Source organism: Ranitomeya variabilis, chromosome 6, assembly GCF_051348905.1.
Source record: "Ranitomeya variabilis isolate aRanVar5 chromosome 6, aRanVar5.hap1, whole genome shotgun sequence".
NCBI classification, from domain to species: domain Eukaryota; kingdom Metazoa; phylum Chordata; class Amphibia; order Anura; family Dendrobatidae; genus Ranitomeya; species Ranitomeya variabilis.
In genome coordinates this window covers 102,072,839-102,085,918 of record NC_135237.1, presented here as the reverse complement: position 1 = coordinate 102,085,918, position 13,080 = coordinate 102,072,839, and the positions used below count along the sequence as shown (strand labels likewise).

Here is a 13,080-nt window from a genome sequence, read left to right as displayed (position 1 = left end):
ATACACAGGATCTGCCTATAGGGGGGGAGTGCTGCCTTATATACAGGATCTGCCTATAGAGGGGAGTGCTGCCTTATTCTACAGGATCTGCCTATAAGGGGGGAGTGCTGCCTTATATACAGGATCTGTCTATAAGGGGGGAGTGCTGCCTTATACACAGGATCTGCCTATAGGGGGGGAGTGCTGCCTTATATACAGGATCTGCCTATAAGGGGGGAGTGCTGCCTTATTCTACAAGATCTGCCTATGCACGGGAGTGCTGCCTTATACACAGGATCTGCCTATGGGGGGGTGCTGCCTTATTCTACAGGATCTGCCTATAAGGGGGGAGTGCTGCCTTATTCTACAGGATCTGCCTATGCACGGGAGTGCTGCCTTATACACAGGATCTGCCTATGGGGGGTGCTGCCTTATTCTACAGGATCTGCCTATGGGGGGAGTGCTGCCTTATTCTACAGGATCTGCCTATGGGGGGAGTGCTGCCTTATTCTACAGGATCTGCCTTTGGGGGGTGCTGCCTTATTCTACCGGATCTGCCTATGGGGGGTGCTGCCTTATACTACAGGGTCTGCCTATAGGGGTGCTGCCTTGTGCTATATTGAGGACTATCTGGCACATTATACTATATGGAGGTTATCTATGGGGCCATCATACAGTGTGGGGATTACAGTGTTGGAGCCATCAAACAGTTTGAAGGCTACTAACGGGTCAGTATACTGTGTGGGTGGTACTATACAGTTAGGGGGCATTATACTGTGTATAGGTGAGCTGTACAGGGGGGAGACTCAGGACATTATTAAATGTAAAGTGGGCACTTATTGTAATAGGGGAACTCAGGTTACTGTGACTATCAAAGGGGCACACAGAGGGCATTATTATTTTCTAGGGGGCAAAATGTGGGCTCTGTTTTCTACGGCACTTGAACCCGGCATTACTATATTATAGAGGGGTGCTTTAGATTTTAGAGGGTACAGAGAACCACAGAGTAGGTGCAATAATAGGGTCACATAGGGCAGCAGCGGCTCAGTATTGGGGTATCAGGTGCAGTAATAAGGACACATACGGCAGCAGCGGCTCAGTATTGGGGTATCAGGGGCAGTAATAGGGACACATGCGGCAGCAGCGGCTCAGTATTGGGGTATCAGGGGCAGTAATAGGGACACATACGGCAGCAGCGGATCAGTATTGGGGTATCAGGTGCAGTAAAAGGGACACATACGGCAGCAGCGGCTCAGTATTGGGGTATCAGGTGCAGTAATAGGGACACATACGGCAGCAGCGGCTCAGTGTTGGGGTATCAGGTGCAGTAATAGGGACACATACGGCAGCAGCAGCTCGGTATTGGGGTATCAGCAGGATGAGGAGTTTGTGCAGGTTGGGAATAGATGGTGATGGCTGGAATGTGAGAAGAGAAATGTGTCTTTGTTGTATTCCCTGCAGCTGAGTCCTTGCCGGAAGAAGTTGTCATGTCGGTCTGGGCCAGATGGAAAAGACGGGAAAAGTGACGATTCCATCATAAAGAACGTCAACGGTAAGTCACCATCTGTAACTGTGCTGTGATCTCTTATATGTTCTGAAGGGCTGGTATTTACCACTGACCATATGGCGGTAATATCCATGTTGGTCGTTATATAGAGATTTATCTTCAGTAACAGTGCGGTCATCTGCTGAGGTCTCCTCCACTATTAGGGCGCGTCATCGAGTTGTAATCAAGGTTACCTGGTTAGGGGCCCACTCAGAAGCTTCGCCCCCCCTGGACCAAAACCCTAGCTACGCCTCTGCCTCTATCCCTTCGTATCTTAGAGATACGACAGATCTACTGCAGAAAATCGAAGGCCTACAGCTGGAGAGTGGCTCATGGTTGGCGTCAATTGACGTCGAGGCACTCTACAGCAGCATACCACACGCCGCAGGTATCAAGGGAGTACAATACTATCTTAGACAGAGGTCGGTGACTTGCAGGGACCACAATGATTTTGTTATTTCCCTTCTGAACTTCATTCTGACCCATAACGCCTTTCAATTCAACGGCAGGCACTACCACCAGCTCAGGGGCACTGCGATGGGGTGTCCCTGTGCCCCATCGTACGCAAATCTGTTCCTGGGCTGGTGGGAAGAAACAACGGTGTTTGGTGAAGCCACCCAATGGTGGCATGAATTTGTGGCGTTATGGCTGAGGTACATAGATGGCGTCCTGGTCATATGGACGGGCACAAAAGAACTATTCATGACATTTATTGCAGAACTTAATGTCAATAATATTAATTTAAAATTTACCTGTGAGATACAGAAAGATCAACTGGCGTTTCTGGACGTAGTCATAAAAAAGACGGAAAGGGGCAATTTAACAATGAGTATCTACCGCAAACCGACCAGTACGAATAGCCTTCTGGACTGGAATAGCCACCATCCCATCCCCCTTAAGAAGGGAATCCCTAAGGGACAATTTTTAAGACTTAGGAGAAACTGTTCAGATATGGGGATGTTTCATAGCCAGGCATGTGATATGCTCAACAGATTTAAAGAGAAAAACTATCCTCCCGTAGTTTTGAACACAGCATATAAATATGCGGCTAATTCTAAGAGGGAACAACTACTGCAGGCAAAAGTGAATCCACCAGATAATGAGGTTGTCAGGGTGATAGGGACATTTGATCACCAACACCAGAAGGTGAGGGATGTATTTAAAAAGCATTGGGACATCCTTAGGATGGATCCAGACTTAAGAGACATACTAGGTGAATATCCCGATATTACGTTTAGAAGAGGTAGGTCCCTAAGGGACAATCTAGTGCACAGCCACTACATAAAACCAAAAGTAGAGGGCACTTGGCTAGAGAGGAGGCCTTGTGGCTTCTATCGGTGTGGGGGTTGTAAATTCTGTAGCTGGATGACACCCGCAAAATCTTTTATTAGCGCCTCCACAGGGAAGGTGTTCTACCAACGGGATTACTCGAACTGTAAGTCAACAGGAGTAGTCTATATGGCTACATGCCCCTGTCCTAAAAACTACATTGGGAAAACGAAAAGGGAGTGTCGTAGAAGGGTGGGAGAACATCTAGGAGATATAAAGAATGGCAGAGACACCACCCTTGCTAGACACATGAGACTCCAACATCCCACGGACAGGTTGAATATTAAGTTCATGATCATAGAAGTTGTAAAATCGAGCCCGAGGGGTGGAGATATAGATAGGACCATCCTGCAGAGGGAATGCGAGTGGACCTTTAGGTTGGATGCGTTGACCCCGAAGGGACTGAATGAACAAATGTCATTTACTTGCTTCCTGTAGGTATCCCCTGAATTAACCTCTAATGATAAGGACTTTAAGTTTGCTTGGATTGTACGTATCCGGGAATACTTAGGAAGCTTACCCATACTCCGTCATGATATTGTCCCCATCTGTCTTTAAGGGGGGCTTGGCACAGATCTGTGTGCAGAATAGTGTTAATAAAAATCCTCAGCCTAGGGGCAACTTTTCATTAGGGACAATGTTTTGTTGTAACTGTCAAAATAAATGGGACACCCTAATTTCCCCATATGAATATGGGGCACTTGAATAAGGCATCACTATAATCCCCCTTCCAATATCTAGAAGTATGTATCCTATAGAGGTGGGGTTTAGATCATCTTCATCTGATGTCTTTGGAGAATAACAATGGCAAATTGAATCTGCATGCAATGTAATGACACTGTTTACATTTTGTTAAGGCAGAGTTCACAGTTGCAGGAGATATAGTTGCGACAGTTTGTTATATATATATTCTTTACTGTTTATGGCTGCAACAGAATAGTAGATCGCTATACGCAACATGCGACGGAGGGCTCCATTTTTTGTTTGCACAGTAGATCCCTCATACCCGATATTAGGGAATGGCTGGAACACAGCTATCCTGTAAACTTTGCAAACTGCGCAAGCGCACCAGGCATTTAGTAGCTGAAAGCCTGTGGAACGCAGGTAATCTGTCAAGCGGTCCACTTGACGCATGCGCAATATACGAGGCCGAGGCCCTATACTGACGTACATCGTATATCCCCCGGAAACGAGGGACGCCGCATAGCCTTCTGTGCATGAATTACCAGGAAGCGCTCGATAATGCAATAGACATACGAGGTGGAACCTTTCTCTACGGATAATTAGGGAGCTGTTTCGCGGGTGCACTTCATACTCGAAAACAGGAAGCACCGACATTGCTAGTTCCGGTGCCCGGCCTTTAAAGACTGAGGTAATGATATCGCGATTCAATGCTATCAGAACTCATCGAGAAACATGAAAATAAATCGAGCCTCCTGATGAGCCAGAGAGGCGAAACGCGTTGAGGCTAAGCAGACAGAAGGCGGGCGGCAATGCACCTGAACGATGAGTATCGAAACATACATGGATTAATATGCTCTAGTCCCTGCAATATTAGGCGCATATGAAACCTATCTTGGAACATATTGTTCATTATCTGATATGCTTATAATCCATTGAGTTAAAGTCATAGCACCTGAGCGGGGAACAATGATATTGGGGCAATCCATGTTAGACCATTTTTTTGCCTAAAAGCATCTATTCATCAGGGCTATTCAGCATATTCTGCCACCAAACGCCTTTATTACATGTTCTCCATCTGTTTTTATCATGCACAGTGTGGGGTCCAGGTCTCCCTAGGTGTAGGTCTGATCTTTGTATAGCCAATAGGGGTACCTTTATAGCACTATCTTGTGTGGGTAGAGGGACCCTGAGGGTTGATTAGGGTCAATTTAGGGACCCCAGGGTCAGTCATCGCGGAGCGGGGGCGCCACAACATGTCCCCTAGGGTGCCAACCCCCGCAGTTAGGCAGCTTCACAGCACAGACTTACACTAGGGCATGACTTTCCCCCCACTTCAGTTTTTATTCACGGTGTGTTTTCTATTTTTTGGTGTGCCATTGGTTGTTGGCATTTTAAGTCATATTTAATAAAATTTATATTTTAAGGGTATCAAATGATTACAAGAACAAGAAAACGAATCACCTCCCGCTGTTCAGGAGTCATGCACATGGTCACTTGTGTCCAATACTGCGGTTTATTTTCCGCCAGTGGCGTAGCATCAATTCCTCTGAGAGGAATCGGAACTTTTAAAGGCTCCAGGACAAAACCGCAGCGTTTGGCAAACGACAAGTCCATAAGACTCAGGGCAGCACCTGAATCCACAAATGCCATAACAGGGTAGGAAGACAATGAACAAATTAAAGTCACAGACAAAATAAATTTAGGCTGCAAATTACCAATGGTGACACGACTGACAACCTTGGTTAGGCGTTTAGAGCATGCTGATATAACATGTGTAGAATCACCACAGTAAAAACACAGCCCATTCTGACGTCTATGATTTTGTCGTTCGGTTCTAGTCAGGATTCTATCACATTGCATTGAGACAGGTGTCTGTTCAGACAACACCGCCAGAGGTTTAGCGGATTTGCGCTCCCGCAAACGCCGATCAATCTGAATAGCCAGCGCCATAGAATCATTCAGACTTGTAGGAATTGTAAAACCCACCATCACATTCTTAATGGCTTCAGAAAGGCCATTTCTGAAATTTGCGGCCAGAGCACATTCATTCCATCGAGTAAGCACGGACCACTTCCGAAATTTTTGGCAGTACACCTCAGCTTCATCCTGGCCCTGAGAGATGGCCAGTAGAGCTTTTTCTGCCTGAATTTCAAGATTAGGCTCCTCATAAAGCAATCCGAGCGCCAGAAAAAACGCATCAACATCCGCCAATGCCGGATCTCCTGGCGCTAACGAGAAAGCCCAATCCTGAGGGTCGCCACGCAAGAAGGAGATAACAATTTTTACTTGCTGAGCTGAATCTCCAGACGAACGAGGTTTCAAAGATAGAAACAATTTACAATTATTCCTAAAATTCCTAAATTTAAATCGATCTCCAGAGAACAGCTAAGGAATAGGTATCTTAGGCTCTGACATAGGACTGCTAACAACAAAATCCTGAATGCCCTGCACACGTGCAGCAAGCTGACCCACACTAGTAATCAAGGTCTGAACATTCATGTCTGCAGCAAAGTTTCAAGCCACTCAGAGATAAAGGGGAAGAAGAAAAAAAAAAAAAACTCAGAACTTCTTTTCTTTTAATCCCACTTCAGCAATGCATTAACTATTTATTGGCCTGGCATACTGTTATGGTCCCAATGGCAGGGGACCTCAGAGATTACCGCAAAGTCTGCAAAACATAAATACTCGCTCATAGGGAAGTGGTAACTAGGCTGACCATATACCTGATCCTAGCGCAAACACTAACAGCAGCCGGGGAACGTGCCTACGTTGATCCTAGACGTCTCGCGCCAGCCGGAGAACTAACTAACCCTATCAGGGAAAATAAGACCTCTCTTGCCTCCAGAGAAAAGACCCCAAAGTAATACAAGCCCCCAACAAATAATAACGGTGAGGTAAGAAGAAAAGACAAACGTAAGAATGAACTAGATTTAGCAAAGAGAGGCCCACTGACTAATAGCAGAATATAGTAAGAAGACTTATATGGTCAGCAAAAAACCCTGCAAAATATCCACGCTGAATATCCAAGAACCCCCAAACCGACTGACGGTGTGGGGGGGAGAATATCAGCCCCCTAGAGCTTCCAGCGATATCAGGAATCACATATTGTACAAGCTGGACAAAAAATAAGAATAATGCAAATGATCAAAAGTACGAAAGCAGGACTTAGCTTATCTTGCAAAGAACCAGGACCTGAAGACAGGAGCAAACAGAAGTGAACTGATTACAACGATGCCAGGCACTGGACTGAGATTCCAGGAAGTCTAAATAGCAACACCCATGGTCTAACGAAGCAGGTGAGTACCAACCTGGTAAAAGACAATCCAAGTGCCAAATCACTAGTGACCACAAGAGGGAGCCAAAAGGTATAGTTCACAACACCACACTTATCGGAATACACGTTCCATTAATACCCAGCAGCTTAGGGACAATCTCCACACAACTTTAGCCCCCATCTCCTCCCTCTCCTGTCCAGACTTAGCATTGTCACACTTCAATAATACACTGAAGAATGCCCTAGATGAAGCAGCACCTTCTACATGCAGAAAGACCCGACACAGACAACGGCAGCCCTGGCACACTATGCAAACACGCTTTCTTCAGCGCTGTTCAAGGTGTGCAGAGCAGCAGTGGAGAAAGTCTCTCTTAGCAGAAGACTTCATCCACTATAAGTTCATGCTCAAAACCTATAACTCTGCCCTTTATCTGGCCAAACAATCCTACTTCACCACCCTCATCACCTCACTATCCAACAACCCAAAATGACTTTTTGAAACCTTAAACTCCCTCCTGAAACCTAAAGTACAGGCCCCATCACCAATCTCAGTGGTGAGGATCTGGCCACTTATTTCCTAGAAAAAATCAACCACATCCATCAGGATATCTCAACCCAATCTCCTCAGTGCCTGGATCCCCTTCCCCGCCGCACCTCAAGCTCACTAGACATCTTTGAGCCTGTCTCAGAAGAAGTTTCCAAGCTCCTCGCTTCTGCTCGGCCTACAACCTGCAACAGTGACCCCATTCCTTCACCTCTCCTGCAGTCTCTCTCACCAGTGGTCACCACTCACCTGACTAAAATATTTAAACTCTCTCTTTCTTCAGGTATCTTTCCCTCCTCATTTAAACATGCCATCATAACCCCTTTACTTAAAAAGCCATCCCTGGACCAGAACAGCACTGCTAACTATAGACCTGTATCTAACCTTTCCTTCATCTCTAAACTCCTGGAACGCTTCGTCCACTCCCGTCTAATCCGCTATCTCTCGGATAACTCTCTTCTCGACCCCTTACAATCTGGTTTCCGCTCTTTACACTCCACTGAAACTGCCCTCACTAAAGTCTCTAATGATCTAATAACAGCTAAATCCAAAGGTCATTGCTCTCTGCTGATTCTCCTGGATCTCTCTGCCGCATTTGACACTGTGGATCACCAGCTCCTTCTTACTATGCTCCGCTTCATAGGCCTCAAGGACACAGCCCTCTCCTGGTTCTCCTCCTACCTCTCTGACCGCTCCTTCACTGTATCCTTTGCCGGCAACTCTTCCTCTCCTCGTCCCCTTACTATCGGGGTTCCGCAGGGCTCAGTCCTAGGCCCCCTCCTCTTCTCTCTATACACGGCCCCTATTGGACAAACAATCAGCAGATTTGGGTTCCAGTATCATCTCTATGCTGATGACACCCAATTATACACTTCTTCCCCTGTCATCACCCCTACCCTAATTCAAAATACCAAGGATTGTCTGTCTGCTGTCTCTAACATCATGTCCTCCCTCTATCTGAAACTAAATCTCTCCAAAATGGAACTTCTTGTGTTTCTCCCTTCTACTAACCTCACTCTTCCCAACATCGAAATTACTCTGGAGGGTTCAACCATAACTCCCAAGCAGCATGCCCGCTGTCTTGGGGTCATATTCGACTCCGAACTTTCCTTTACTCCCTATATCCGATCACTCACTTGCTCTTGTCACCTGCATCTTAAAAACATCTCCAGAATCCGACCTTTTCTCACCTTTGAAACTGCTAAGACTCTTACTGTCGCTCTTATTCATTCTCGTCTGGACTACTGCAACTCTCTTCTGATCGGTCTCCCTCTTACCAAACTTTCTCCTCTCCAATCCATCTTGAATGCGGCAGCCAGGGTCATATTTCTGTCCAACCGCTTCACCAATGCCTCCATCTTGTGCCAGTCATTACACTGGCTACCCATTCGCTACAGGGTCCAGTATAAACTCATCTCTCTAACCCACAAAGCCCTCCACAGTTCTGCACCGCCTTATATCTCCTCTCTCATCTCTGTCTATCGCCCTACACGTGCCCTCCGTTCTACAAATGACCTAAGGCTAACATCCCCCGTAATCCGAACCTCACACCTCCGTCTACAAGACTTCTCTCGTGCTGCGCCAGCTCTCTGGAATGCACTTCCCCTGACGATCAGACTGATACCTAGCCCTGACCTATTCAAGCGCGCTCTAAAAACCCATCTCTTCAAACAAGCCTACCACATCAACTACTCAGTAAACTAACTTTGCCCTGTTCCCTCCTTCCAAATATTATTCTAAATCTGCACCCTACTATTCATCTGTCTCCACACCCTCCATGCTCATGATAACTGCACTTGATACTTAACTATTGCACTTAAACACACGGGCTGATGACCGGATCATGCAGCTTTATATGAAAATCCCTATTTATTATAATTGCCAGACTTGAAATAACAAGCACTTTTCACCTATTGTGTCCCCCCCATTTCCTTGTAGATTGTAAGCTTGCGAACAGGGACCTCACTCCTAATGTCACTGTTTAAATTGTCTTAACTTGTATTGAATTTGTCTGTATATGTCCCCGCTTAATTGTAAAGTGCTGCGGAATATGTTGGTGCTATATAAATAAAGATTATTATTATTATTATTATTTATTATTATCCATTCTCTCTACAGCTAAATACCCACCTGACGAAGGCAGACGCCGAAACGCGCATCGGGGCAGGGTGCATCCTGGGGACTTCTCTTATGTTGCATCAGGTACTGTAAATACCAGGTGGCTATATAATTGATCCATATAAGCCAGCAGCACTTTGACTAGAAACATCTTTTTACTATATATCAAATCTTTTGATCACTGCTCTAGCCACCTTATTCACTTTGCATTTGCACTTTACTTTTCCATTTTGGTATTTTACCATGCATATTGATAACTCTGATGATTGCGGTTTAACTTGTGGCACATATATAATAATTTACTATTGTGGTTATAACAATTTTGACAAGTTTTAATACTATTGCCACATTTTTGCAATCTACAATGTCTCCTGTGTAGTGCCGCCTTTTTGGTATTTTTCCCCCACTCTACCTCACGTTGTTGTATGTCCCTTGAATAAATATTGCTATATATTTAATTATTGGACATTGTTTTAGGTTTTTTTTCTTCGTTTATCACTTTAATCTCCGATTTGTCGATTTTATCATCCATTGGTGTACAGTACAGACCAAAAGTTTGGACACACCTTCTCATTTAAAGATTTTTCTGTATTTTCATGACTATGAAAATTGTACATTCACACTGAAGGCATCAAAACTATGAATTAACACATGTGGAATTATATACTTAACAAAAAAAAGTGTGAAGCAACTGAAATTATGTCTTATGTTCTAGGTTCTTCAAAGTAGCCACCTTTTGCTTTGATGACTGCTTTGCACACTCTTGGCATTCTCTTGATGAGCTTCAAGAGGTAGTCACCAGGAATGGTTTTCAATTCACAGGTGTGCCCTGTCAGGTTTAATAAGTGAGATTTCTTGCCTTATAAATGGGGTTTGGACCATCAGTTGTGTTGAGCAGAAGTCTGGTGGATACAGAGCTGATAGTCCTACTGAATAGACTGTTAGAATTTGTATTATGGCAAGAAAAAAGCATCAAAGTAAAGAAAAACGAGTGGCCATCATTATTTTAAGAAATTAAGGTCAGTCAGTCTGAAAAATTGGGAAAACTTTGAAAGTGTCCCCAAGTGCAGTGGCAAAAACCATCAAGCGCTACAAAGAAAATGGCTCACATGAGGACCGCCCCAGGAAAGGAAGACCAAAAGTCACCTCTGCTTCTGAGGATAAGTTTATCTGAGTCACCAGCCTCAGAAATCGCAGGTTAACAGCAGCTCAGATTAGAGACCAGGTCAATGCCACACAGAGTTCTAGCAGCAGACACATCTCTACAACAACTGTTAAGAGGAGACTTTGTGCAGCAGGCCTTCATGGTAAAATAGCTGCTAGGAAACCACTGATAAGGACAAGCAACAAGCAGAAGAGACTTGTTTGGGCTAAATAACACAAGGAATGGACATTAGACCAGTGAAATCTGTACTTTGGTCTGATGAGTCCAAATTTGAGATCTTTGGTTCCAACTACCGTGTCTTTGTGCGATGCAGAAAAGATGAACGGATGGACTCTACATGCCTGGTTCCCACCATGAAGCATGGAGGAGGAGGTGTGATATGTGAGGGTGCTTTGCTGGTGACACTGTTGGGGATTTATTCAAAATTGAAGGCATACTGAACCAGCTTGGCTACCACATCATCTTGCAGCGGCATGCTATTTCATCCGGTTTGCGTTTAGTTGGACCATCATTTATTTTTCAACAGGACAATGACCCCACACACACCTCCAGGCTGTGTAAGGGCTATTTGAACAAGAAGGAGAGTGATGGGGTGCTACGCCAGATGACCTGGCCTCCACAGTCACCAGACCTGAACCCAATCGAGATGGTTTGGGGTGAGCTGGACCATAGTTTGAAGGCAAAAGGACCAACAAGTGCTAAGCATCTCTGGAAACTCCTTCAAGATTGTTGGAAGACCATTCCCGGTGACTACCTCTTGAAGCTCATCAAGAGAATGCCAAGAGTGTGCAAAGCAATCATCAAAGCAAAAGGTGGCTACTTTGAAGAACCTAGAATATAAGACATAATTTCAGTTGTTTCACACTTTTTTGCTAAGTATATAATTCCACATGTGTTAATTCATAGTTTTGATGCCTTCAGTGTGAATGTACAATTTTCATAGTCATGAAAATACAGAAAAATCTTTAAATGAGAAGGTGTGTCCAAACCTTTGGTCTGTACTGTACATTGGTGGTGATGGTACCCCGTCTTATGTGATTTATATGTGCACCGTGCCTTGAGATTTAAGAATTTGGCTTAATCGTAGACCTGAGACAGGTCCTCTACGTCTGGAGGAAAAAAGGTTTAAGCATAATAAGAGACGCAGATTCTTTACTGTAAGAGCAGTGAGACTATGGAACTCTCTGCCGTATGATGTTGTAATGAGTGATTCATTACTTAAATTTAAGAGGGGACTGGATACCTTCCTGGAAAAGTATAACGTTACAGGATATACACACTAGATTCCTCGATAGGGCGTTGATCCAGGGAATTAGTCTGATTGCTGTATGTGGAGTCGGGAAGGAATTTTTTTCCCCAAGGTGGAGCTTACTCTTTGCCAAATGTTTTTTTTTTGCCTTCCTCTGGATCAACATGTTAGGGCATGTTAGGCTAGGCTATGGGTTGAACTAGATGGACTTAAAGTCTTCCTTCAACCTTAATAACTATGTAACTATGTAACTATGTAAATACATGTACAGAAGTTACGCTTGAAATAAATGATCACACTTCTTGAAAAATCAAACTTAATTCTTTCTTTTTGCTTTGCAGAATGGCTATTGAATCAATTGAGCTCAACCTCAGTACTCCATAAAGCAAAGTTTGTCTCCTCTGCGGAGATGAATCGCCTCATCATTTGTGAGCAATTTACTTTAATGATGATAATCATGAGAAGCTCATTTTGCTTTATGAATTTACATTTCTCAATTAATTAGATTGAATAATGTGATCTTGAGGCTCCTATGATCCAGTACAAAGCATACTTTCAGATGCACTGAATTGGAATAACTGCGGTGTAATGTCTAAAATGCTTTCCTAGAGCTTTTACCAGTTTCACTTTCTGTTTTTGTGATGATCTAAACGTTTGTACGACCGAGTCTGTAAAGTTTTTGCTGAAATTGACAGAGTAAATTATATAATTTAAAGCAGCATCTGCAATTCTCTCTTTTCATGTCTCTTTTAGTAAATGCTTGTATTCTGAATTCTTGTGCATCTTGCTTTGCAACTTTAAGGTGCACCATTGCACTATTCGCACACAAACTGGCAACAGTACACTGTGGACCCCAAGGCTATGTCTCCACGTTCAGGATGGCCGGAGGTATCGCTAAGCCCCGCCCCCTTTCTGGGACGCGATCATGCCGGATGTGTTAACTCTTCACATCCGGGATGATCGCTCTGTCCCATAGGGCCCTGTGATATGCCTTGCATGGACGCTGCGTCCCCGCAAGGTGTACGGACATGCTGCGATATGAAAAGACGCGCAGCATGTCCGGAGTCGCAGGGCCGCCGCGTGCGGGTTTCCACGCATAGTGGAGACGGGATTTCATAAAATCCCCTCCACTATGCTGGAACATCTGGACGCTGCTTGTTTGACGCTGCAGCTCTGCGCAGCGTCAAAAAAG

The 13,080-nt window shown here is 44.6% G+C and overlaps 1 long non-coding RNA gene across 1 annotated transcript; it reads left to right on the top strand.

The window, feature by feature from the left end:
* Positions 1-1,344: 1,344 nt before the first annotated feature.
* Positions 1,345-12,575, top strand: LOC143783483 (uncharacterized). Its single transcript, XR_013217200.1, has 3 exons — positions 1,345-1,531; positions 9,475-9,558; positions 12,230-12,575. It is a non-coding gene; the product is annotated as an uncharacterized LOC143783483 (long non-coding RNA).
* Positions 12,576-13,080: the final 505 nt, after the last annotated feature.